Genomic DNA, 23,671 nt, shown 5'->3' with positions numbered 1-23,671 from the left:
TTCATGTATTTAGGACTAACTTGTTTCTTGCCACCCATTCTGAAACTGACTGCAGCTCTTAAGTGTTGCAGTGATTTCACCTGCTGTGGTAGCTGATGTGTATAGTGTTGAGTCATCAGCATACATAGACACACACACAGGCTTCACTCAGCACCAGCGGCAAGTCATTAGTAAAGATTGAAAAGGTAAGGGGCCTAGACAGCRGCTCTGGGGAATMCCTGACTAACTAGATTATGTTGGAGAAGATTCCATTAAAGAACACCCTGTGTGTTCTGTTAGACAGGTAACTCTAGATCCACAATATAGCAGGGGACGTAAAGCCATAACACTTACGCTTTTTCCAGCAGCGGATTATGATCAATAATGTAAAAAGCTGCAGAGAAGTGCTTTATTTATTTTCAATCTTTATTTAACTAGGCAAGTCAGTTAAGAACAAATTCTTAGTTACAATGACGGCCTACCAAAAGGCAAAAGGCCTTTCACGACAAGAGAGACAACACTACATAAAGAGAGACCTAAGACAACAGCATAGCATGGTAGGCAGTAACAGGATTCCGTTGTAACAGATAGGCCTACATTATTCAGTGTTTATACATCCTTGGCTGACTACCAGTGGAAAATTTGGGACAGTCAAGTCAACAATAGCCTATGTTGCTAGCAACAAGATAATGTTTTGGGTTTATGATCTAGCTCACTGGTTCTCAAACCTGGTCCTGGGGACCCAAAGGGGGCCACATTTTTGTTTTTGCCCTATCTCTACACAGCTGATTCAAATGATCAACTCATCAAAAGGCTTTGATGATTTGAATCAGCTGTGTAGTGCTTGGGAAAAAACTAAAATGTGCACCCCTTTGGGTCCCCAGGACCAGGATTGAGAACCAGTGATCTAGCTAATGATTAGCACACTGGGGTAAATGTAGATGGGCAACCCCATACAACCCCATAAAACAGGATATCATGCTTATTACTAAATAACACACCTGCCTGATAATATGGACACATATGGTGATTGAGCATTTGTTTTTAGTCATTGCAGCTAAAGGTGGCAATACCAGTTATTGAGTGTAAGGGGGAAATTACTTCTTCACACAGGGGAATTAGGTGTTGCGTAACTTGGTTAATTAAATAAATGAAATGAGTATCCTTTTTTTTGTTATTTGTAAACTCATGTTCCCTTTATCTAATATTAGGTTTTGGTTGAAGATCTGATAACATTCAGTATCGAAAATATGCAAAAATAGAGAAAATCAGAAAGGGGGAAATACTTTTTTATGGCACTGTATACAGTGGGGAGAACAAGTATTTGATACACTGCCGATTTTGCAGGTTTTCCTACTTACAAAGCATGTAGAGGTCTGTAATTTTTATCATAGGTACACTTCAACTGTGAGAGACGGAATCTAAAACAAAAATCCAGGAAATCACATTGTATGAATTTTAAGTAATTAATTTGCATTTTATTGCATGACATAAGTATTTGATACATCAGAAAAGCAGAACTTAATATTGGGACCGGAAACCTTTGTTTGCAATTACAAGATCATACGTTCCTGTAGTTCCTGACCAGAGTTTGCAACACTGCAGCAGGGTTTGCCCACTCCTCCATACAGACCTTCTCCAGATCCTTCAGTTTCGGGCTGTCGTGGGCAATACGGACTTTCGCTCCTCCGAAAGATATTCTATTGGTTCAGGTCTGGAGCTGGGCTAGGCACTCAAGACCTGAGATGCTTCTTACAAGCCACTCCTTAGTTGCCTGGCTGTGTGTTTCGGGTCGTTGTCTTGCTGAAGCCCAGCCACGACCCATCTTCAATGCTCTTACTGAGGGAAGGAGGTTGTTGGGCCAAGATCTCGCGATACATGGCCCCATCCATCCTCCCTCAATACGGTGCAGTCGCTGTCCCCTTTGCAGAAAACATCCCCAAATGAATGTGTTTCCACCTCCATGCTTCACGTTTGGATGGTGTTCTAGAGTTGTACCTCATCCTCTTCTTTCCTCCAAAACACGGCGAGTGGAGTTTAGAAACAAAAGCTCTATTTTTGTCTCATCAGACCACATGACCTTCTCCCATTCCTCCTTGGATCATCAGTGGTCTTGGCAAACTTCAGACGGCCTGAGAATGCGCTGGCTTGAGCAGGGGACCTTGCGTGCGCTGCAGGATTTTAATCCAGACGGCGTAGTGTGTTACTAATGGTTTTCTTTGAGACTGTGGTCCCAGCTCTCTTCAGGTCATTGACCAGGTCCTGCCGTGTAGTTCTGGGCTGATCCTCACCTCCTTCATGATCATTGATGCCCCACGAGGTAGATCTTGCATGGAGCCCCAGACCGAGGGTGATTGACCATCATCTTGAACTTCTTCTATTTCTTCTATTTTCTAATAATTGCGCCACAGTTTGTTGCCTTCTCACCAAGCGCTGCTGCCTATTGTCTGTAGCCCACCCAGCCTTGTGCAGGTCTACAATTTTTACCCTGATCCTACACAGCTCTCTGGTCTTGGCCATTTGTGGAGAGTTGGAGTCTGTTTGATGGAGTGTGTGGACAGGTTATTAGGGCAAGGTGGCCAGAGGAGTAATGTCCTGACTGCTTAGAGCTGAACACACTGCCTCCATTCCTTCATAACCACTGAAAGAGCACGAGGGGTGTAACTCCATCCACTCTAGTCCAAACTCCGCCATGTTAATATAATATATGCTCACTGGACTGTTCAAAACAAATTTTATGGTCACGTGCACTGACATCAACAGGTTTAGACTTAGGTGACCTGCAGAGTTAAAGATAAATATTTGCTAAATAAAAAAGGAATTGGTAACAAAGAATAACAAGGCTATGTACAAGTACTGAGACATACTGCAGGGGTACAAGGTAGTTGAGAGAATACATACATACATGTAGGTAAGGGGTTAAAGTGACTAGGCAATCAGGATATGTGACTCGTGTCAATATGTGTGTGGGGGGTGAAGCCTAGAGAGTGCAAAATAAGTGGTTAACACATCTACTCGACCCCTGTTTGCCCCAGAAACAGACTGGATTATTTGGGGCCTTCTACAAGGTGTCTGAAACATTCCACAGAAAATCACAGTATGATTTTTAAGTAATTCTTTTGCATTTTATTGCATGACATAAGTATTTGATCACCTACCAACCAGTAAGAACCGGCTCCACAGACCTGTTAGTTTTTCTTTAAGAAGCCCTCCTGTTCTCCACTCATTACCTGTATTAACTGACCTGTTTGAACTCGTTACCTGTATAAAGAACACCTGTCCACACACTCAATAAAACAGACTCCAACCTCTCCACAATGGCCAAGACCAGAGAGCTGTGTAAGGACATCAGGGATAAAATTGTAGACCTGCACAAGGCTGGATGGGCTACAGGACAATACAAGCAGCTTGGTGAGAAGGCAACAACTGTTGGCGCAATTATTAGATAATAGAAGAAAATAGAAGAAGTTCAAGATGATGGTCATCACCCTCGGTCTGGGGCTCCATGCAAGATCTCACCTCGTGGGGCATCAATGATCATGAGGAAGGTGAGGGATCACCCCAGAACTACACGGCAGGACCTGGTCAATGACCTGAAGAGAGCTGGGACCCACAGTCTCAAAGAAAACCATTAGTAACACACTACGCCGTCATGGATTAAAATCCTGCAGCGCACACAAGGTCCCCTGCTCAAGCAGGCGCATGTCCAGGCCCGTCTGAAGTTTGCCAATGACCATCTGGATGATCCAGAGGAGGAATGGAGAAGGTCATGTGTCTGATATCAAAAATAGAGCTTTTGGTCTAAACTCCACTCGCCGGTGTTGGAGGAAGAAGAAGGATGAGTACAACCCCAAGAACACCATCCCAACCGTGAAGCATGGAGGTGGAAACATCATTCTTGGGATGCTTTTCTGCAAAGGGGACAGGACGACTGCACCGTATTGAGGGGAGGATGGATGGGCCATGTATTGCGAGATCTTAGCCAACAACCTCCTTCCCTCAGTAAAGGCATGGAGATGGTGCTGGGTCTCCAGCATGACAACGACCCGAAACACACACCCAGGGCAACTAAGGAGTGGCTCCGTAAGAATATCTCAAGGTCCTGGAGGGCCTAGCCAGTCTCCAGACCTGAACCCAATAGAAAATCTTTGGAGGGAGCTGAAAGTCCGTATTGCCCAGCGACAGCCCGAAACCTGAAGGATCTGGAGAAGGTCTGTATGAGGATGGGGGCCAAAATCCCTGCTGCAGTGTGTGCAAACCTGGTCAAGAACTACAGGAAACGTATGATCTGTAATTGCAAACAAAGTGTTCTGTACCAAATATTAAGTTCTGCTTTTCTGATGTATCAAATACTTATGTCATCAATAAAATGCTAATAATTACTTAAAAATCATACAATGTGATTTTTGGGGTTTTGTTTTAGATTCCGTCTCTCACAGTTGAAGTGTACCTATGATAAAAATTACAGACCTATACATTCTTGTAAGTAGGAAAATCTGCAAAATCAGCAGTGTATCAAATACTTGTTCTCCCCACTGTATATACACTGAGTGTTTAAAACATTAAGAAAACTCTAATATGAGTGAAAACTCCCCTTTTTCCCTCAGAACAGCCTCAATTCGTTGGGGCAAGGACTCGATCTACAGGGTGTCGACAGCGTTCTACAGGGACGCTGGTTCATGTTGACTCCAATGCTTCCCACAGTTGTGTTAAATTGGCTGGATGTCCCTATGGGAGGTGGATCATTCTTGATACACACGGGAAACTATTGAGTGTGAAAAACCAAGGGGTTTGGTGGTGATTTTCTAAACTGTTAGTTAGACCAACAGTTTAAAGTAATATTGAAAAATATTGTCACTTGAGTTGTGATTGGGGTATATTGGCCAAATGGTCAGGAAAGTTGTTGGTGTATTTTACCTCCAACATTCATCAGAAACAACCATATTACAGCTATTTGTTTAAAATGCCTTAGTAAGTTACATAGTATGTTACTGCTGTTCTCTCCTTCTTCCCTTTTTTTCCTGGTCTCAGAACGTTTTCGCCCACTCATCACCGCTTAAGTCTGTTTCCACAGTCATGATACCTAGTTTCCTTCCACCATAGTCACGGTGATAGTGGAAAAGAGAGTGGGTAAATGAAGGTTGTTCACTCAGGCCATTCACCATTGTCTGCTTAAGGGGGGGGGGGGTCTGCTTAGTCCTTGACGTCCATTGAAACAGAACCATTGAGGGAGTGAACATCTTGCTTCCTCTTCCGTCTCTGTTTGGGTCTCCAGAATGCTGAGTCACATTGACAAGGCAGAAATACAGCCAGTGCAGAGCCTGAGTCAGTCCATACTGTAGTAGAACCAACAGGAGGTTATGACAGGAGAAAGAGTGGGAAGGAGGGAGAGAAATGGGAATAGAGGGGGAAGGGGAAAGAGTACAGACTAAAAACGCTGTCACCCTTCAGAACTTCAGAAGAAAGAGTTCTGCAACGGTTAATCATTTACAGTATTACTATCACTTATGTTTATAACTTTAACTTAAGAACATTCTTAGTTAGTACGATTAATTTGTAATGCTAAGAGATGGATAAAAATGTACAGGGTGGGTACCTGGAGGAAAATAGCAGAGGGTCATGCCTTTTCAATTTCAGTCAAGGGGAGGGTTTACTATTTTTTAAATCTAGTGCAGGGGAGGGTCATGTAATTTGAAATGTATGAAATTTTTACATTTCACAGTGTTTAAGAATTAGTTGCTTATTAGGATATATCTCGATGCCCGATTCCACCTGATTCTCTGCTGGGCGTGAAATATGAAGTGTGTCTATAGGGTATTTAGCGTGGTCTCAATCAAATGATTCATAGCCTATAGGCTATAGGCTACGAAGTGCATGCTCAGAGAAGCACAGAGCAAAGTTATATTTCCAAGATAGCTGCTGGGATTGCGTAAATAAAACTAGACTGCATTACACACTGCAATGGATATTCCAAGCCTGAGGCCTGCTCTGCCCTTGCTGATCAAAACCGTTTTTTTTTGTGCAGGCTAACCAATGCTGTGCTGTGTAGGCCTACAGTGGCAGTTCAGGAGGAGAGTCAAAGAATTCCTCCGAAAATTATTATTGATTAGGCCTAGTCCAAAAAATGCAATATCTTGCACGTGGACTAGCCTATAGCTTATGTTCTGTAAAGTTTGAGAAGGAGAGCGTGAAGATGAAGACCGGAGGTCAACTTTGATAGCTTGCTACTACTATAATTGATTTGAAGAAAAACAATATGTTTCTTGCCCATGATGTATTTATCCAAGTTATTGACATCACAATAAGCCAGATTTAAGTTACTTACATTGTGGTGCTGAAACTTGAAGCAGCAGTCGCAGCACAATCAAGTGGAAATGGACAGCTGATGGTGCTGAAAATAGGCAAATTGGAGAAGGAATAATTCATTTAAACGGTCTTCATTTAAATTAGACTATACTAACAACAAGAGGGCTTTGTGTTGGAGCCTATTTCTTTCTATTTAAGAAATAAGAGGTAGCTTTACCTGTTTGACAGAGAGAATTAGGCTATCGGCTGCTATATCCATAGATTTGTGGTTCAATTCCTCCACCCACCATGCACTCTTTAAATAGCCTCCCTCCAAGTCAGTGAAGGGCTGTTAAGTTAAAAACCAGTACTGGAATTGAGGGGGAATGAGAGGGTATGCCATAGACCTACATTTTACTGAAAAAAATGTCAAAAAGCAAATGCATACCCATTGTTATCTTAAGATTTGGAATAAAATAAAACAGATCCCATTAAATACAGTGATCTATAACAGCACTTTGGTCCGTTATGCTTTATGCAAAAAACGACCTGAAAATACCCTGGAAAGACATGACTTCGATCCATATGGTTTAAGCATAAGTCTACTGCCAATTCCAACAGTCTGAAGAGGCTTCGTCTCATTGTCTCCAAAACTTTGTTTGCACTCATAATGAAAGCATTTCGCTATAAAGTGAGGTTCATCCTAGAACAGTTGATCAAAGTAACAGAAAGCAGGGCACATACTTCAAGGATTATGTATGTTGAAGACCCTTACCCCCATTTGAAGCAGCTTCATAATTTTTCAACAAACAATGAACCTAGATAGTAGCTAGTTTTGGTTTACATTTTAGGAAAAAGGGGGTCCTGTTCTCAAACAATTGGAGTAGAGGCACTACCTTACATACTAGGCCAGGAAAGACCAGGGGCTGTATAAATTAGTGGAGGCTGGGGGGAGGAGCTTCCCCATCCATGTAATGTTATTCAATATGATCTAAAAGGCTAAGCTGATCCTAAATCGGCACTCTTAGTCTGAGAGGCTTGATGCATACTGTCCCAGAATACCCAAACTAACAGACTGTATACTACATACTTAATGAGTACATACTGCATACTATATACAATTAGTTCATATGGCTCCCGAGTGGCGCAGCGGTCTAAGGCACTGCATCTCAGTGCAAGCGGCGTCACTATAGTACTGCTGTAATTGGGCTATGATTGGGCGCAGCGTCGTCCGGGTTTGGCTGGAGTAGGCCGTCATTGAAAATAAGAATTTGTTCTTAACTGACTTGCCTAGTTAAATAAAGGTTACATTTGAGTATACTGTAAAAGAACGGTAAACTTTTAGTTGAGCTTACTGGCGCTTCGACTGTCTACCGGAAGCTGATGCTATGCAACCTCTTGCTAGCATAACTAATTACTAGCTAGACATCATACGATTTCGGATGTGTTTGTAAATTCAATCTGTAGTGCCAGAGTAGGCTCTGGGCGTTCGTAAATTCAGAGCGTTGTCAGATTGTCCGTTTGTAAATTTAAAGCGTTTCGCTCTCGGAGCCCACACTGGCCGAGGAGTAAGGTTGATCCGAGCATTTTGACCTCACAACGGCAGTCAAGCACCCAAGCTAACTGGCTAACTTTGGCTAGCTTGCTAGCTACTTCCAGTGTCCATTGAGAACGGACAATGACTATACCACTTAGCTAATCCTGAACGTTAGGTAGCTAGCTAACATACCGGTACATACTGCTGTAATGATATGCTATGCAATTCGTAAGGACAGCACAGCTAAAAAATTGTCAGCCAACATCAGACATAACGTGTAAAGTAACTTATTTGAAAAGTCATTACATCGCTCAACATTTTCTTAACTTTTGTCATAATTAGTTAAAACAATGAAATGTATCCGCTCTCGTAATAAACAAAGTAACATTTTTTAAACAGATTAAGATGAGGTCCAGGCGAGAGCATTTACTCCACCCACAATCTGTCCGCTTGAGATAAACCCGTTTTGTGTGGATGTATATAACAGTGTCAAATTACTTGCGGATTTTGATCGAATAGAAGTTTCGTAATGTTTACGCTTTAACAAATGTACTAATATATGTGGATGCACGTGGCATTCCGGCAACTTTGAAAAAAACAACGTTTAGTGCTGCGTGTTGTTCACACCCGTGCCTGCCCTCTCATTGGCTAGAATGGTCCCACCTGATCTTGCCTGTCTTCAATAGTTGAGCACATGTATTTCCATTGTTAGATGGGTCACTCGGCTTTCTTGTCAAGTTAATAAATATCTTTGCTTTAGGTCATGTGAATGATTGGGATCATCATTTATTATTTATTTTATATATATATATATATATATATATATATATTATTATGAACACAAGAATACAAAAAATATACAAAGACGAATACATAAACCTAACAGACAGGGAGGGGTATTACATATCAAGATTCCTTTTCAATTTGATAAACACTTTTTATTAAATTTTTTACTTCACCTTTATTTAACAAGGTAGGCCAGTTGAGAACAAGTGCGACAAAAACAATAACAAAGAGTTACACATGGAATATACAAACGTACAACCAATAACACAATAGAAAAAAAATCTATATACAGTGTGTGCAAATGAGGTATGATTAGGGAGGTAGGGCTATGTACAGGTGCAATGARCTGTGACCTGCTCTGACAGCTGATGTTTAAAGTTAGTGAGGGAGATATGAGTCTCCCTATGGTGCATATTGCTTTTTTGTTTTTACATTTACTGATAATTTCAGAATAATAATTAAATTCTATCTTAAATAATGTGAAGAGGGGTTTGTTCTCTGCCCACTTCATTTTATGCATAAAGAATCTTCCATGAAAGATAAACAAATGAACAATGAATGTTAAATCAGGGTCCATATCATAAAACATAATATCAGAGTCTCTCAGATTAACATTAATAGTCTTCTCTTTAAAGATAAAATCTTCTAACACTCCAACATCTTCTGACATAGGAACATAAGTATACAATCTGGATTAAGAAAGACTTAAAACACAAAAACAAGTCTTTATTTTTCCAAGACTGGTTTGACAACAACATTATTTGGATTAAACAATTATTAAATAATGATAACTATATGATTATCAAGAATTCATGAGAACACACAATGTTACATTCACTCCTCCGGAGTGGGCTCGTCATCAAATGATCCGCCTAGTTCCTGTTGAAATTCTAAAGGTGATTGGCTACGCTCTATAAGGGTGGATTTCACTGACGCGTTCCGTTCGGGAACAATAAATAGCGCGAACAAGGCTCCTTCCAATTCACAAGTCTGGGAAGACGCATGAAGAAGTTTTTGCTTCAACAGTGATTGAACGGAACTCCTCTGCCTTCGTCCCGCATTATAAGACATTCCGGATTGATAACATAACACTTACTTGAACTAACTATAATACCAAAATAGTCTTAGAAACTCTATTTTTGTACCTTTCATTTAGATATAAAAGAAAATCTGCCAAGATGGAGTCTCAGATCCGCCAGAACTATCATCATGATTGCGAAACTGCCATCAACCGGATGATCAACATGGAGATGTTTGCCTCCTACACCTACACTTCAATGGTAAGGAGTCTACCAAGACTACCGCTTTGTTGATCTACCTGTTTATTATTATGGCTGGGCCTAAATGCCAGTTTATTTATTTTTTTATATTTTTTTTTCACCTGACTTCTGTAGTCCTAGACAATTAATAGCCGATAAACTTACCTCCGTTAAGTATACATTTGAATTTTAGTTGGCTTGGCTGTTAACAGCCTTCAGGTAGATATAACATTCAAATGAAGTTGGGAATCTATTCTACCTTGGCCAGAGCGCGTAACAACTCCTTAACAGGTTAATTGGCATGTTACCAAGTGGACTACAGACTGGACTGATTCATGCCTTTCATCAAGCTTAGTTGCAACAACAAGATCAGAATGCCGAGTCACATTCAGGATGTAATATCTTTCTTTTAACCACACTGTCTTGTTTATCCGCCCAGGCTTTCTATTTCTTCCGTGACGACGTGGCTCTGTCTGGCTTCGCGCATTTCTTCAAGGAGAACAGCGACGAGGAGCGCGAGCACGCCGACAAGCTACTCTCCTTCCAGAACAAGAGAGTGACGCATTTTACTCCAGGACATCAAGGTGAGCCCCTGAGCATCGAACAACCATTTAGATTTTAGACTGATATAAATGTCTTTACTTCTTGGAGGAGAGTGTTAACAGCGTTAAGTTGATCTATAGAACCTGGAGTCCTGAACATACCTCTAACCTCTGAATTGAGTGTGAGGGGTGTAACTCTGTTCACTTTATCCAAACCTAAAGTCTGTTAGTAGTCCTTAACACTTCTGTTTTCACTCTGTCCTGTGTAGAAGCCAGAACGTGATGAGTGGGGCAATGGGCTGGAGCCATGCAGTGTGCTCTGCAGCTGAGAAGAATGTGAACCAGGCCCTGCTGGACCTGCACAAGATTGCCTCTGACAAGGTTGACCCCATGTAAGTTATGGAGAACTGCACATCACATAGAAGACAGGTACTGTCTCAGGAGATGATCAGGTTGTAGCTCTGAAACTAATGACACAGGATTGTGTGACCTGCTCTTCACACGCACACAATAGTCCACAGATGCACACTATAAACACAATGCAGCTAATACAAGTTTGCATAAAGGGCGGCAGGTTGCCTAGTGGTTAGAGCGTTGGGCCAGTAACGAAGGTTGCTGGATTGAATCCCCTAGCTGACAAGGTCAAAATATTCTGCCCCTGAGCAAGGCAGTTAACCCACTGTTCCACGTTAGGATGTCATTGTAAATAAGAATTTGTTCTTAACTGACTTTCCTAGTTAAAAAACCTGGAAACACATTATCTGCACTTATGCCGTTACCACCAGGCTCTTGTGTTACTGTATCTACAATAGTCTAGTCATTCTCTTGTCTGACCTTGTTTTCCCTCTTTAGCTGTTGACTTCCTGGAGACCCATTACCTGAACGAGCAGGTGGAGCCATTAAGAAGCTGGGAGATCACATCACCAACCTAACCAAGATGGATGCTGTCAAAAACAAGATGGCAGAGTACCGTTTGACAAGCACACCCTGGGAGGCCAGAGCTAAACCACTTCCATCCCCAGGCTGCCGCCTCAGTCCAGGACTCCTGCCTTCTCTGATAGATCCTAATGCTTTGTATTTATAGGAGGGGAGAGTGTTAAACTGGTGCAGTGCACAGCGTAACATTGAGGTGTTTTTGTTGACAACACTACTGTATTGGAGTGAAGGCATCTTGTAAAAAAATTTAAAAAATCACTAAAGTTCTTTTCTAATTGTTGACCTGATAAATGGATGTTGTATCAGTCTATTTGGGTTCTTTGCGCCGTCTTACTGAGCATCGCAATTTCCTAGTGATAAATACTGACAATTGTAGACCTACTAGTGACCTAGGGTCATAATAGGGGAGGTTTATAAAGGACATTACCTCTGACCACAGAGCGTGTCCTCTACCGTATCTTATTATAGTGCCATGTCAATTAAGGGCCCAACTGTCAACTCTAGGTCCATAGGAGTAAAATGGGTGACTACAGTTGACGTAGACCTTTACTCTGCATCACAAGTTTATTAGACGCCTAGAGGTCAATCAAAGCCGTTAGCCAGCTGTTATGGCATATTTTCTAGTGATGTAAGTTCGGCTCTTACTGAGAAATTAATCTATAATCATTGTGTTTATTTCATGTTGGTAATGCCCTACAGTAAACTATGAACTGAATACTAAAATGGTAATTCTACAAGCCTCTCGTTCACCAAGGGTTCATTGGAGCTGTCATATGGTTGCAAAGCTACTGGTAATTTACTGAAATTACTGAACACTAATTTTGGTAATTAAATGGCAAGCTTAACTAATACTTAACTGAAAAATTGATGTTTTTAATGTGTCCAAATAGTAAATGAGTTTCTAGTGGATAGACCATTTGGTGTAAGGGAAAAGGCCTAATGAGAACTGTAATCAGCAATGTTGCTCTTGCTGTGGGCAATTCCCTGATCCACCTCTACGCAGACGACACCATTCTGTATACTTCTGCCCTTCCTTGGACACTGTGCTAACTAACCTCCAAACAAGCTTCAATGCCATACAACACTCCTTCCGTGGCCTCTAACTGCTCTTAAACGCTAGTAAAACCAAATGCATGCTTTCAACCGTTCGCTACCCGCACGACTAGCACACACCCTGGCGGTTCCGACCTAGAATATGTGGACAACTATAAATACCTAGATGTCTGGCTAGACTAAACTCTCCTTCCAGACTCATATAAACATCTCCAATCAAATCTAGAATCGCTATCTATTTCGCAACAAAGCCTCCACTCACGCCGCCAAACTTACCTAGTAAAACTAACTTACCGATCCTCGACTTGGGCGATGTATCTTCAAAATAGCCTCCAACACTACTCAGCAAACTGGATGCAGTCTATCACAGTGCCATCCTTTTTGTTACCAAATCACCTTATACACACACCACTGCGACCTGTATGCTCTAGTCGGCTGGCCCTCGCTACATATTCGTCACCAAACCACTGGCTCCAGGTCATCTATAATTATGCTAGGTAAAGCTCCGCCTTATCTCAGTTCACTGGTCACGATAACACCCACCAGTTGCACACGTTCCAGCAGGTATATCTCACTGATCATCCCCAAAGCCACACCTCATTTGGCTGCCTTTCCTTCCAGTTCTCTGCTGCCAGTGACTGGAACAAATTGCAAAAATCGCAGAAGTTGGGGACTTATTTCCCTCACCAACTTTAAACAACTGAGCAGCTAACCGATCGCTGCAGCTGTATATAGTCCATCTGTAAATAGCCCACCCAATCTACCTACCTCATCCCATACTGTTTTATTTTATTTACTTTTCTGCTCTTTGCACACCAGTATCTCTACTTGCACATCATCTGCTCATTTATCCCTCCAGTGTTAATCTGCTAAATTGTAATTATTCCCTCCTATGGCCTATTTATTGCCTACTCCTCATGCCTTTTGCACACACTGTAGATAAACTTTCTTTTTTCTACTGTGTCATTGACTTGTTTATTGTGTTATTGGCTTGTTTATTGTTTACTCCATGTGTAACTCTGTGTTGTCTGTGTCACACTGCTTTGCTTTATCTTGGCCAGGTCGCAGTTGCAAATGAGAACTTTTCTCAACTAGCCTACCTGGTTAAATAAAGGTGAAATAAAAAAATGGAAATGGCATTTTCAATAACTATGCAACTCTTTTCTTTTCACAACTCCACCAAAATTTACAACCAAGAAGTATTGACATAGTAAAATAATTGAGTACATTTGTATGTACTCACGTTGTTGGTTTATATTAGGGTAAAGTTTCACAGCTTTGTCATTCTATTTGACAATATATTTTACATAAGCCACACAGGCCAGAGATTTGTGATAATCTGACAACCAAAAAAACCCACTAGATGGCATCTGATTAATTTCCATATTCCTTAATTGACCAACATTTGTATTTGTTATGGATCCCTATTAGCTGCTGTCAAGGCAACAGTTACTCTTCATGGGGTTCGACAAACTAAAGGCAGTTCTATACAATAAAACTAACATTACATTACTAAACAGATTTCACAACACATTAAGGGTTTGCACTCAGGCCACTACTCTACTACCACATATCTACAACACAAAATCCATGTGTGTGTGTCTAGTGCATATGTGTCTCTTCACAGTCCCGCTGTCCCATAAGTTGTATTTTTTATCTCTTATTTCACTGCTTGCATGAGTTACTTGATGTGAATAGTAGCCATGTCATGGCTCTATGTAGTACTGTGCACCTCCCATAGTCTGTTCTGGATGTGGGACTGTGAAGAGACCTGGTGGCATGTCTTTGGGGTGTGCACTGGTGTCTGAGTTGTGTGCTAGTAGTTTAAACTGACAGCTCAGTGCATTCAACATGTCAATACTTCTCACAAATACAAAGTAGTGATGAAGTCAATCTCCTCTACTCTGAGCCATGAGAGTTGACGTTCATAATGTTAATGTTAGCTCTCTATGTACATTTAAGGATGACCATGCTGTCCAGTTCTGGGCCAATTGTAATTTTCCTAAGTCCTTTTTGGTTGCATCTGACCACATGACTGGACAGTATCCAGGTGCAAAACAAACAAGGGCCTGTAGTACCTAGCTTGTTGATAGCGTTGTTAAGAAGGCAGAGCAGTGCTTTATTATGGACAGACCTATCCCAATCTTAGCTACTGTTGTATCAATATGTTTTTACCATGACAGAAGTTTAGTCTCAACTTTACATTTCCACATTATCCATTACAAGATGTTGAGGTTTAGGGTGTAGTGTTAATTTTATGTCCCAAATACAATGTCTTTAGTTTTGAAATTCATGTATTTAGGACTAACTTGTTTCTGCCACCCATTCGAAACTGACTGCAGCTCTTAAGTGTTGCAGTGATTTCACCTGCTGTGGTAGCTGATGTGTATAGTGTTGAGTCATCAGCATACATAGACACACAGGCTTCACTCAGCACCAGTGGCAAGTCATTAGTAAAGATTGAAAAAGTAAGGGTCCTAGACAGCTGCTCTGGGGAATGCCTGTCAAAATCTTCTCTTTATTTAACTAGCCAAGTCAGTTAAGAACAAATTCTTATTTACAATGACACCTACCCCAGACTACACTGTGCCAATTGCGCACCACCCTATGGGACTCCCAATCACAGTTGGATGTAATACAGTCTGAATTTGAACCAGGGACTGTAGTGACACCTCTTGCACTGAGATGCAGTGCCTCAGACCGTTGCACCACTCGGGAGCACTATCAAAACATCTCCCACAATCTTTTAATTATCATTTTCTCTCAGCCAATCATCAGTAATTTGTGTAAGTGCGTACATGTTGAATGCCCTTCCCTGTAACCGTGCTGAAAATCTGTTGTTAATTTATTTACTGTGAAATAGCATTGTATCTGGTCAATCACAATTTTCTTCAAAAAGTTTACTAACGGTTGGCCTGATTGGTCGGTTGTTTGAGCCAGTAAAGGGTGCTTTGCTATTCTTGGTTAATGGAATGACTTTTGCTTCTCTTCAGGGCTGAGGGTGCACACTTTCCTGTAGGCTTAGGTTGAAGAGACGGCAAATAAGAGTTGCAATATCGTCCGTCCGCTGTCAGACTCAGTCATTTTCCATCCATGTTGTCAGACCCAGGTGGCTTGTCATTGATGATAAACCATTTTTTCAACTCTTCCACACTCACTTTACAGAATCCAAAATAACAATGCTTGTCTTTTATAATTCGGTCAGTTATGCATGGATGTGTAAATTCAGAATTTGTTGTTGGCATGTCATACCCAAGTTTGCTAATCTTACCAATGAAAAAATCATTAATGTAGTTGGCAATATCAGTGGGTTTTGTGGTGAATGAGCCATCTGATTCAATGAATGATGGAGCCGAGTTTGCCTTTTTGCCCAACATTTCATTTAAGGTGCGCCGAAGCTTTTTTACTATCATTCTTCATATCATTTATCTTTGTTTCATAGTACAGTTTCTCCTTCTTTTTGTTCACTTTAGTCACATGATTTCTCAATTTACTGTATAGTACATTTGCCAGTCAGCTGTGCAGCCAGACTTATTTGCCATTCCTTTTGCCTCATCCTTCTCAACCATACCATTTTCCAATTCCTCATCAATCCATGGGGATTTAACCGTTTTTTTGGCAGTCATTTTCTTAATGGCTGCATGCTTATTAATAACTGGAATAAGTAATTTCATAAATGCGTAAAATGCAGCATCTGGTTGCTCCTCATTACACACCACAGAACAGCAAATATTCTTTACATCTTCAACATAGGAATCCCTACCTTTGCGACCCTAAGCTGTCATTTTTGACTGAGACTGTAAAAGCATGCTTTAAGCCATGTACATTTGTTGATTGCTAGGCATACAAATACCATTATTTCTTTGTACATTTGAAACTAGGTCTTGTTTGGGCGAAACCGGACTAGATTGTGAACAACTCTTGTCAGAATACATTGCTTTACTGCCGTGAAGGTGATAAGCACCCCAAACGATTGATTCTCGAATTTGTTGAGCAGAGGCTGTTTATGTTTTGGTTCAACAAAGCTGTGTCCATCATAACATTCAATAATCAATTCATTGCATTCAATATATTTTTCTATATATTTTTCTTCTCTATGCTCCCTGCAGAATTATCTATTTTGCCTACACCCATATGACAGACATTTGTTGGTCGGAGCACATCACCGAAGGATCGCATATTAATCTTGCTGTATAATTCATTGCGGCCAGGAGATTAAACTATCAATTATTATTTGTTCATCTGATTACAGTGCTCTTATACAATTATTCATTCTAGAAGATTTATGTAAGACAGAGTTACAATTAAGACAGTAGACCTTGTAATTACTTTTTTTGAATGCTCAAGTCATACAAGCACTAACCTATTGTTGTCCTGGTCTCCATCTGGTCCACCAGAGGTTTGTTCAGTGGGGCTCACTATAGGAACTGATTGCCTGTTAAATCCATATATACATTCATTAAATCAACTACTTTCAACATTTTCATTGAAAATAATATCCCCCTTTTCATGACGTAGATTTTATTGAATGTCGTTCATTTCATTCTACTCTATTCTAACCAAACTTGCTTTACCAGTTCATGTCAGTAGGTGTCACTATGCACTAGCTAGTCGATAAAGACTGATGCCATGATAGCTGCCTGTCTCTGTATATGTGAAAGTTCTGGTTGTGTTAGCTAGAATCCATCAATTCATTCTTTCTGCATTAACCATCCATGTGTTATGGTTGGTTAGATGTGTTTTTTAGGTTTTTTATTTTAAAGACAGTGAAATTTGCAACAGAAACATGTGTAAATAACCACCAGAATTGGAAATACAATAATATGGCAACAAACATTACTGGACTAACAAACTGTCTGACCTACCTTTTCATGAACTTCAGAATCCCTTGGCTTTGGCTAGCAGCAAGAGATCGTTTCATCTTGATCCTGTGCCAAACACATTTATTCAGTGAGTCTATTGATAAAAGTAACCTCGTCCGAGAGAGATTTACATGGTTATCAAAACCTCACGCCAAGATAAGCCTACATTAAACACAGCACTTTTTTAAAGTGTTTGTAAAATCCTCTATGGGAAAAATGAATGGTGGAAAAATGATTGGAACCATCACCCTGTGAGCCCAAATAAGCAAAGAGAAACGACAGTCCATCATTACTTTAAGACATGAAGGTCAGTCAATCCGGAAAATGTCAAGAACTTTGAACGTTTCTTCAAGCGCAGTCGCAAAAACCATCAAGGACTATGATGAAACTGGCTCTCACGAGGACCGCCACAGGAAAGGAAGACCCAGAGTTACCTCTGCTGCAGAGGATAAGTTCATTAGAGTTACCATCCTCAGAAATCAGCAATTAACTGCACCTCAGATTGCAGCCCAAATATATGCTTCTCAGAGTTCAAGTAACAGACACATCACAACATCAACTGTTCAGAGGAGATTGCATGAATCAGGCCTTCATGGTTGAATTACTGCTAAGAAACCACTACTAAAGGGCACCAATAAGAAGAAGAGACTTGCTTGGGCCAAGAAACAAAGAAACATGAGCAATGGACAACAGGCCATTGGAAATCTGTCCCAAAAATGTGAGATTTTTGGCTCCAACCGCCATGTCTTTGTGAGACGCAGAGTAGGTGAACGGATGACCTCCTCACATGTGGTTCCCACCGTGAAGCATCAAGTGTGGGTGTACTTTGCTGGTGACACTGTCTGTGATTTATTTAAAATTCAAGGCACCCTTAACCAGCATGGCTACCACAGCATTCTGCAGCGATACGCCATCCCCTCTGGTTTGCACTTAATGGGACTATCATTTGTTTTTCAACAGGACAATGACCCAACACACCTCCAGGATGTGTAAGGGCTATTGACCAAGAAGGAGAGTAATGGAGTGCTGCATCAGATGACCTGGCCTCCACAATCCCCCGACCTCAACCCATAAAACAGATGAAGCAACACCTCACGGCACAACGCCTCTTCCCTATTTGACCTAGATAGTTTGTGTGTATGCATTGATATGTAGGCTACGTGTGCCATTATTTTTTATATGTAGTTCTGTCTTTGAGTTGCTCTTGTCTGTTGATGTTATGCTTATGCTGATGTTGATGCTATGCGGTTCGTAAGGATAGCGTAGCTAAAGGATTGTAACGTAACTTATTTGAAAATTCATTACATCGCTGAACATTTTCTTAACATTTGTCATAATTAGTTAAAGCAATGAAATTGTATCCGCTCTCGTCTGACTTCGGCTGCATATTTTCCGCCATTTTCTTAAAATCTGAAAACGTTGTGTGGCCACGCCCGTTTTCTGAAGATTGGTATTATGGGCCCTGAAAGCACGGAAATAATGTCCACTGCTTGTATACTTCGTATTTTGGCTAATTTAGTATGACCTCCGGGAACTTTTGGCATACTAACTATATCCATACTATGACCAATAACCATACTACATACTCCACTTACATCACAAATAGTATGGTTAGTGCGGTTAGTATGAGTATTCGAACACAGCTCTAGTTCTTATGAATACCAATGATGTTGCAACTACATGGATGTATTGAGCAATAWCCCAGCACCCTGAAAGCACCCTGTCAACAGTTGTGGAAGATCAGGTCATGTGAACGGAAGTTGTTAGGAAGACTACTTTATTACTGTAGTCTTTGATTTTCATTAGCTGTAAAAAGTTTTCCACTTCACAGTTTTAGCTTAATAACCTATGTATGGTTAGATGTATGTAGCTACTGGTTTTGTGTAGTTATTTCTAGGCTAATGTAATCAACTTTGATATACCATTTGTCATTTGAAACCGAAAGGTGTATCATCAAATACCATTTCTACAAAAGCCAGCCTTTCTTTCTCTGTCCACTACTGTATTACCATACCTCATATTGAACATTGAGCTGATATAAAAAAGTGTGATAACCCTACAGTTTTTCTTTTGACTGCATTCTGGAAAAGGTCAATAATTAAGCTACATATGCTATTGAAACATGTGCTCTTAGAGAATGAAACAGAAGTTTACAGAACTGCGTCTCAAACTTCAATTCCTTTTATATCCCAAATCAAATGTAGACGTAGACTATTTCTCAATTAGCCTAATATTAGAATTCAAATTCTTCCAATTTTTTTCTAAGGATATAACACACACACACACATTTTTCAACAATAACCGCTGTAGTTAGACCTGCACTGTAGAATTGCTTTTGGCTGATACTACTGCTTTAGTTGTTTCCAATAAAATGACAGGCCGAGATGAAGAGGTCAAGGCGAGAGCCTTTACTCCGCCCAAAATCTGTCCGCGTGAGATAAGGCCGTTTATGTGTGGAGGTATATAACAGTGTCAAATTACTTCAGGATTTTGATCGAATAGAAGTTTCGTAATGTTTAAGCTTTTACAAACGCCGAGACATATATTATGTGGTTGCACGTGGCATTCCGGCAACTTTGAGAAAAACGACGTTTAGTTGTGCATGTTGTTTACAGGTGTACCTGCACTCTCATTGGTTAGAATCTTGCCTGTCTTCAATCGTTGAGCACATGTATTTCCATTGTTGGAGTTGTCACTCGGCTCTCTTGTCAATATAATAAATAATCTTCGCTTTAGGTCACGTGTATGAGTGGGCTCGTCGTCAAATGATCCGCCTAGTTCCTGTTGTAATTCAAAAGGTGATTGGCTACGCTCTGTGAGGGTGGCTTTCACTGACGCGTTCCGTTCGGAACAATAAATAGCGCGAACAAGGCTCCTTCAAATTCACAAGTCTGTGAAGACCCATGAAGAAGTTCTTGCTTCAACAGTGATTGAACGGAACTCCTCTGCCTTCGTCCCGCATTATAGAACATTCCGGATTGATAACGTAACACTTACGTTAACTGTAATAGCAAAATAGTCGAAGGAACTATATTTATGTACATTTCATTTTGATATAAAAGAAAATCTGCCAAAATGGAGTCTCAGATCCGCCAGAACTATCACCACGATTGCGAAGCTGCAATCAACCGGATGATCAACATGGAGATGTTTGCCTCCCACACCTACACTTCAATGGTAATGAGTCTACCAAGATGACAGTTTTGTTGATCTACCTGTATTATTATTCCTGGGCCTAGATGCTATTTTTCACCTGATTTTTCTACGGGCCTAGACAATTTAAAGAGCCAAGAAATGTAACTCCCTGAAGTTCATATTTGATTTTTACTTTGTTATAAAGAGCTTTCATGTAGATATAGCATTCAAATTCATTCTACCTTGGACAGAGCGCGTAACAACTCCTTGACAGGTTAATTGTCAGGTTACCAAGTAGACTACGGACTAGGACGAGACTGATTCATGCTTTTGTCATCAAGTTTAGTTGCCACAACAGAAGGCTGTCATGTTTGGCATGTTTTTTTTCTTTTCTAACCACACTGTCTTGTTTATCCAKCCAGGCTTTCTATTTCTCCCGTGACGATGTGGCTCTGTCTGGCTTCGCGCATTTCTTCAAGGAGAACAGCGACGAGGAGCGCGAGCACGCCGACAAGCTTCCTCTGCTTTCCGAACAAGAGAGGTGGACGCATTTTACTCCAGGACATCAAGGTGAGCCCCTGAGCATCGAAAACCCATTTAGATTGTAGACTAATAGAAATGTTTCTCATGGAGGAGAGTGTGTACAGCGTTAAGTTGATCTAGGAACCTGGAGTTGTCCTGAACATACTGCCTCTAACCACTGAACTGAGTGAGGGTGACTCTGTTCACTTTATCCAAACCTTAATGTCTGCTAGTAGCTCCTAACACTTCTGTGTTCACTCTGGCCTGTGTAGAAGCCAGAACGTGATGACTGGGGCAATGGGCTGGAGGCCATGCAGTGTGCTCTGCAGCTGGAGAAGAATGTGAACCAGGTGGACCCTGCTGGACCTGCACAAGATTGCCTCTGACAAGGTTGACCCCCATGTAAGTTATGAGGAACCTCACATCTATGTATCACATAGACAGGTACTGTCTCAGGAGTGATCCGGTTGTTGTAGCTCATAACTAATGAACAGGATTGTGTGACCTGCTTCTTCACACGCACACAAGAGTAACAGATGCACATTATACACACAATGCAGCTAATGCATAAAGGGTGGCGGGTTGCCTAGTGGTTAGAGCGTTGCCAGTAACAAAGGTTGCTGGATTGAATCCCCTAGTGACAAGGTAAAAATATGTTCTGCCCCTGAACGAAGCAGTTAACCCACTGTTCCACGTTAGGATGTCAATGTAAATAATAATGTGTTAACTGACTTGCCTAGTTAAAGAAAAGCTGGGAACACAATCTGCACTTTGCCATTACCACAGCTCTTGTGTTACTGTATCTACAATAGTCTGTAGTCATTCTCATGTTGACCTGTGTTTTCCCTCTTTAGCTGTGTGACTTCCTGGAGACCCATTACCTGAACGAGCAGGTGGAGGCCATTAAGAAGCTGGGAGACCACATCACCAACCTCACCAAGATGGATGCTGTCAAAAACAAGATGGCAGAGTACCTGTTTGACAAGCACACCCTGGGAGGCCAGAGCTAAACCACTTCCATCCCCAGGCTACGGCCTCCAGCCTCAGTCCAGGACTCCTGCCTTCTCTGATAGATCCTACTGGCTTTGCATTTATAGGGAGGGGAGAGTGTTAAACTGGTGCAGTGCAACACAGCTGTAATATTGAGGTGTTTTGTTGACAACACTACTGTATTTTGGAGCCAAGGCTTCTTGTAAAAGCAATGAACAATATCACTAAAGTTTATTTTCTAATTGTTGACCATGGATGTTGTATCAGTTTATTTGGGTTCTTTGCTCCGTCTTACTGAGAATCTCAAATTCCTGGTGATAAATACTGACAATTGAAGACCTATCAGTGACTGAGGGTCATAACAATAGGGAAAGTTTAATATGAGGTTTATAAAGGACATTACCTCTGACCACAGAGCGTGTCCTCTACCGTATCTTGTTATAGTGCCATGTCAATTAAGTGCCCAACTGTCAACTCTAGGTCCATAGGAGTAAAATGGGTTACTACAGTTGATGTAGACCTTTACTCTGCATCACAAGTGTATTAGACGGCCTAGAGGTCAAAGCCGTTAGCCAGCTGTTATGGCCCATTTCTCTAGTGATGGAAGTTTGGCTCTTACTGAGAAATTAATCTATAATCAGTTTTATTTCAGTTGGTAATGCCCAATAGTTCCCCTACAGTAAACTATGAACTGATTACTAAAATAGTAATGATTCTACATGCCTCTTGTTCACCATAAGGGGCTTATTGGAGCTGTCATATGGTTGCAAAGCTACTGGTAAATTACTGAACACTTTCATTTTGGTAATTAACAGGCAAGCTTAACTTTAATACTTTAACTGACAAATATTGACGTTAATGTGTCCATATAGTAAATGAGTTTCTGGTTAAAGGGGAAAATGGCCTAATGAGAACAGTCTAATCAGCATTGGCATTTTCAATAATTATGCAACTTTTCTTTTCACAACTGCCACCAACATTTACAACCAAGAAGTATTGACATGGTAAAATAATTGAGTACATTTGTATGGTACTCACTGACTTGGCTAATATTTAGGGTAAAGTTTCACAGCTTTGTCATTCTATTTGAAAATATATTTTACAGAGGGCCAGAGATTTGTAATAATATGTACCCAAAAAGGCCACTAGATGGCTTCTGATTAAATTGCATATTCCTTAATTGACCAACATTTGTATTTGTTATGGATCCCTATTAGCTGCTGTCAAGGCAGCAGTTACTACTCATGGGGTCTGACAAATTAAAGGCAGTTCTATACAATAAAACTAACATTACAATACTAAACAGATTTCACAACACATTAAGGGTTTGCACTCAGGCCACTACTCTACTACCACATATCTACAACACAAAATCCATGTGTGTGTATCTATAGTGAATATGTTATTGTGTTTTTAAATATGATTTTACTGCTTGCATGAGCTTCTTGATGTGGAATAGTAGCCATGTCATGGCTCTCTTTAGGACTGTGCACCTCCCATAGTCTGTTCTGGACTTGGGGACTGTGAAGAGACCTGGTGGCATGTCTTGTGGGGTATGCACTGGTGTCTGAGTTGTGTGCTAGTAGTTTAAACTAACAGCTCGGTGCATTCAACATGTCAATACTTCTCACAAATACAAGTTGAAGTTAATCACTCCTCTACTCTGAGCCATGAGAGATTGACATTCATAATATTAATGTTAGCTCTCTGTGTACATTTGTGAGTGAGCTGTGCTGCCCAGTTCTGGGCCAATTGTAATTTTCATAACTCCTTTTTTGTGGCACA

At 40.8% G+C, this 23,671-nt stretch overlaps 1 long non-coding RNA gene and 2 pseudogenes across 1 annotated transcript; all 3 read left to right on the top strand.

The window, feature by feature from the left end:
- Positions 1-9,687: 9,687 nt before the first annotated feature.
- Positions 9,688-11,336, top strand: LOC111981800 (ferritin, middle subunit-like; annotated as a pseudogene).
- Positions 11,337-11,557: 221 nt separating this feature from the next.
- LOC139029401 (uncharacterized) lies at positions 11,558-23,066 on the top strand. Its single transcript, XR_011481702.1, has 2 exons — positions 11,558-11,817; positions 22,375-23,066. It is a non-coding gene; the product is annotated as an uncharacterized lncRNA (long non-coding RNA).
- Positions 20,098-22,133, top strand: LOC111981795 (ferritin, middle subunit-like; annotated as a pseudogene).
- Positions 23,067-23,671: the final 605 nt, after the last annotated feature.

Source organism: Salvelinus sp. IW2-2015, linkage group LG20, assembly GCF_002910315.2.
Source record: "Salvelinus sp. IW2-2015 linkage group LG20, ASM291031v2, whole genome shotgun sequence".
NCBI classification, from domain to species: Eukaryota; Metazoa; Chordata; class Actinopteri; order Salmoniformes; family Salmonidae; genus Salvelinus; species Salvelinus sp. IW2-2015.
This window is presented reverse-complemented; position numbering and strand designations above follow the sequence as displayed.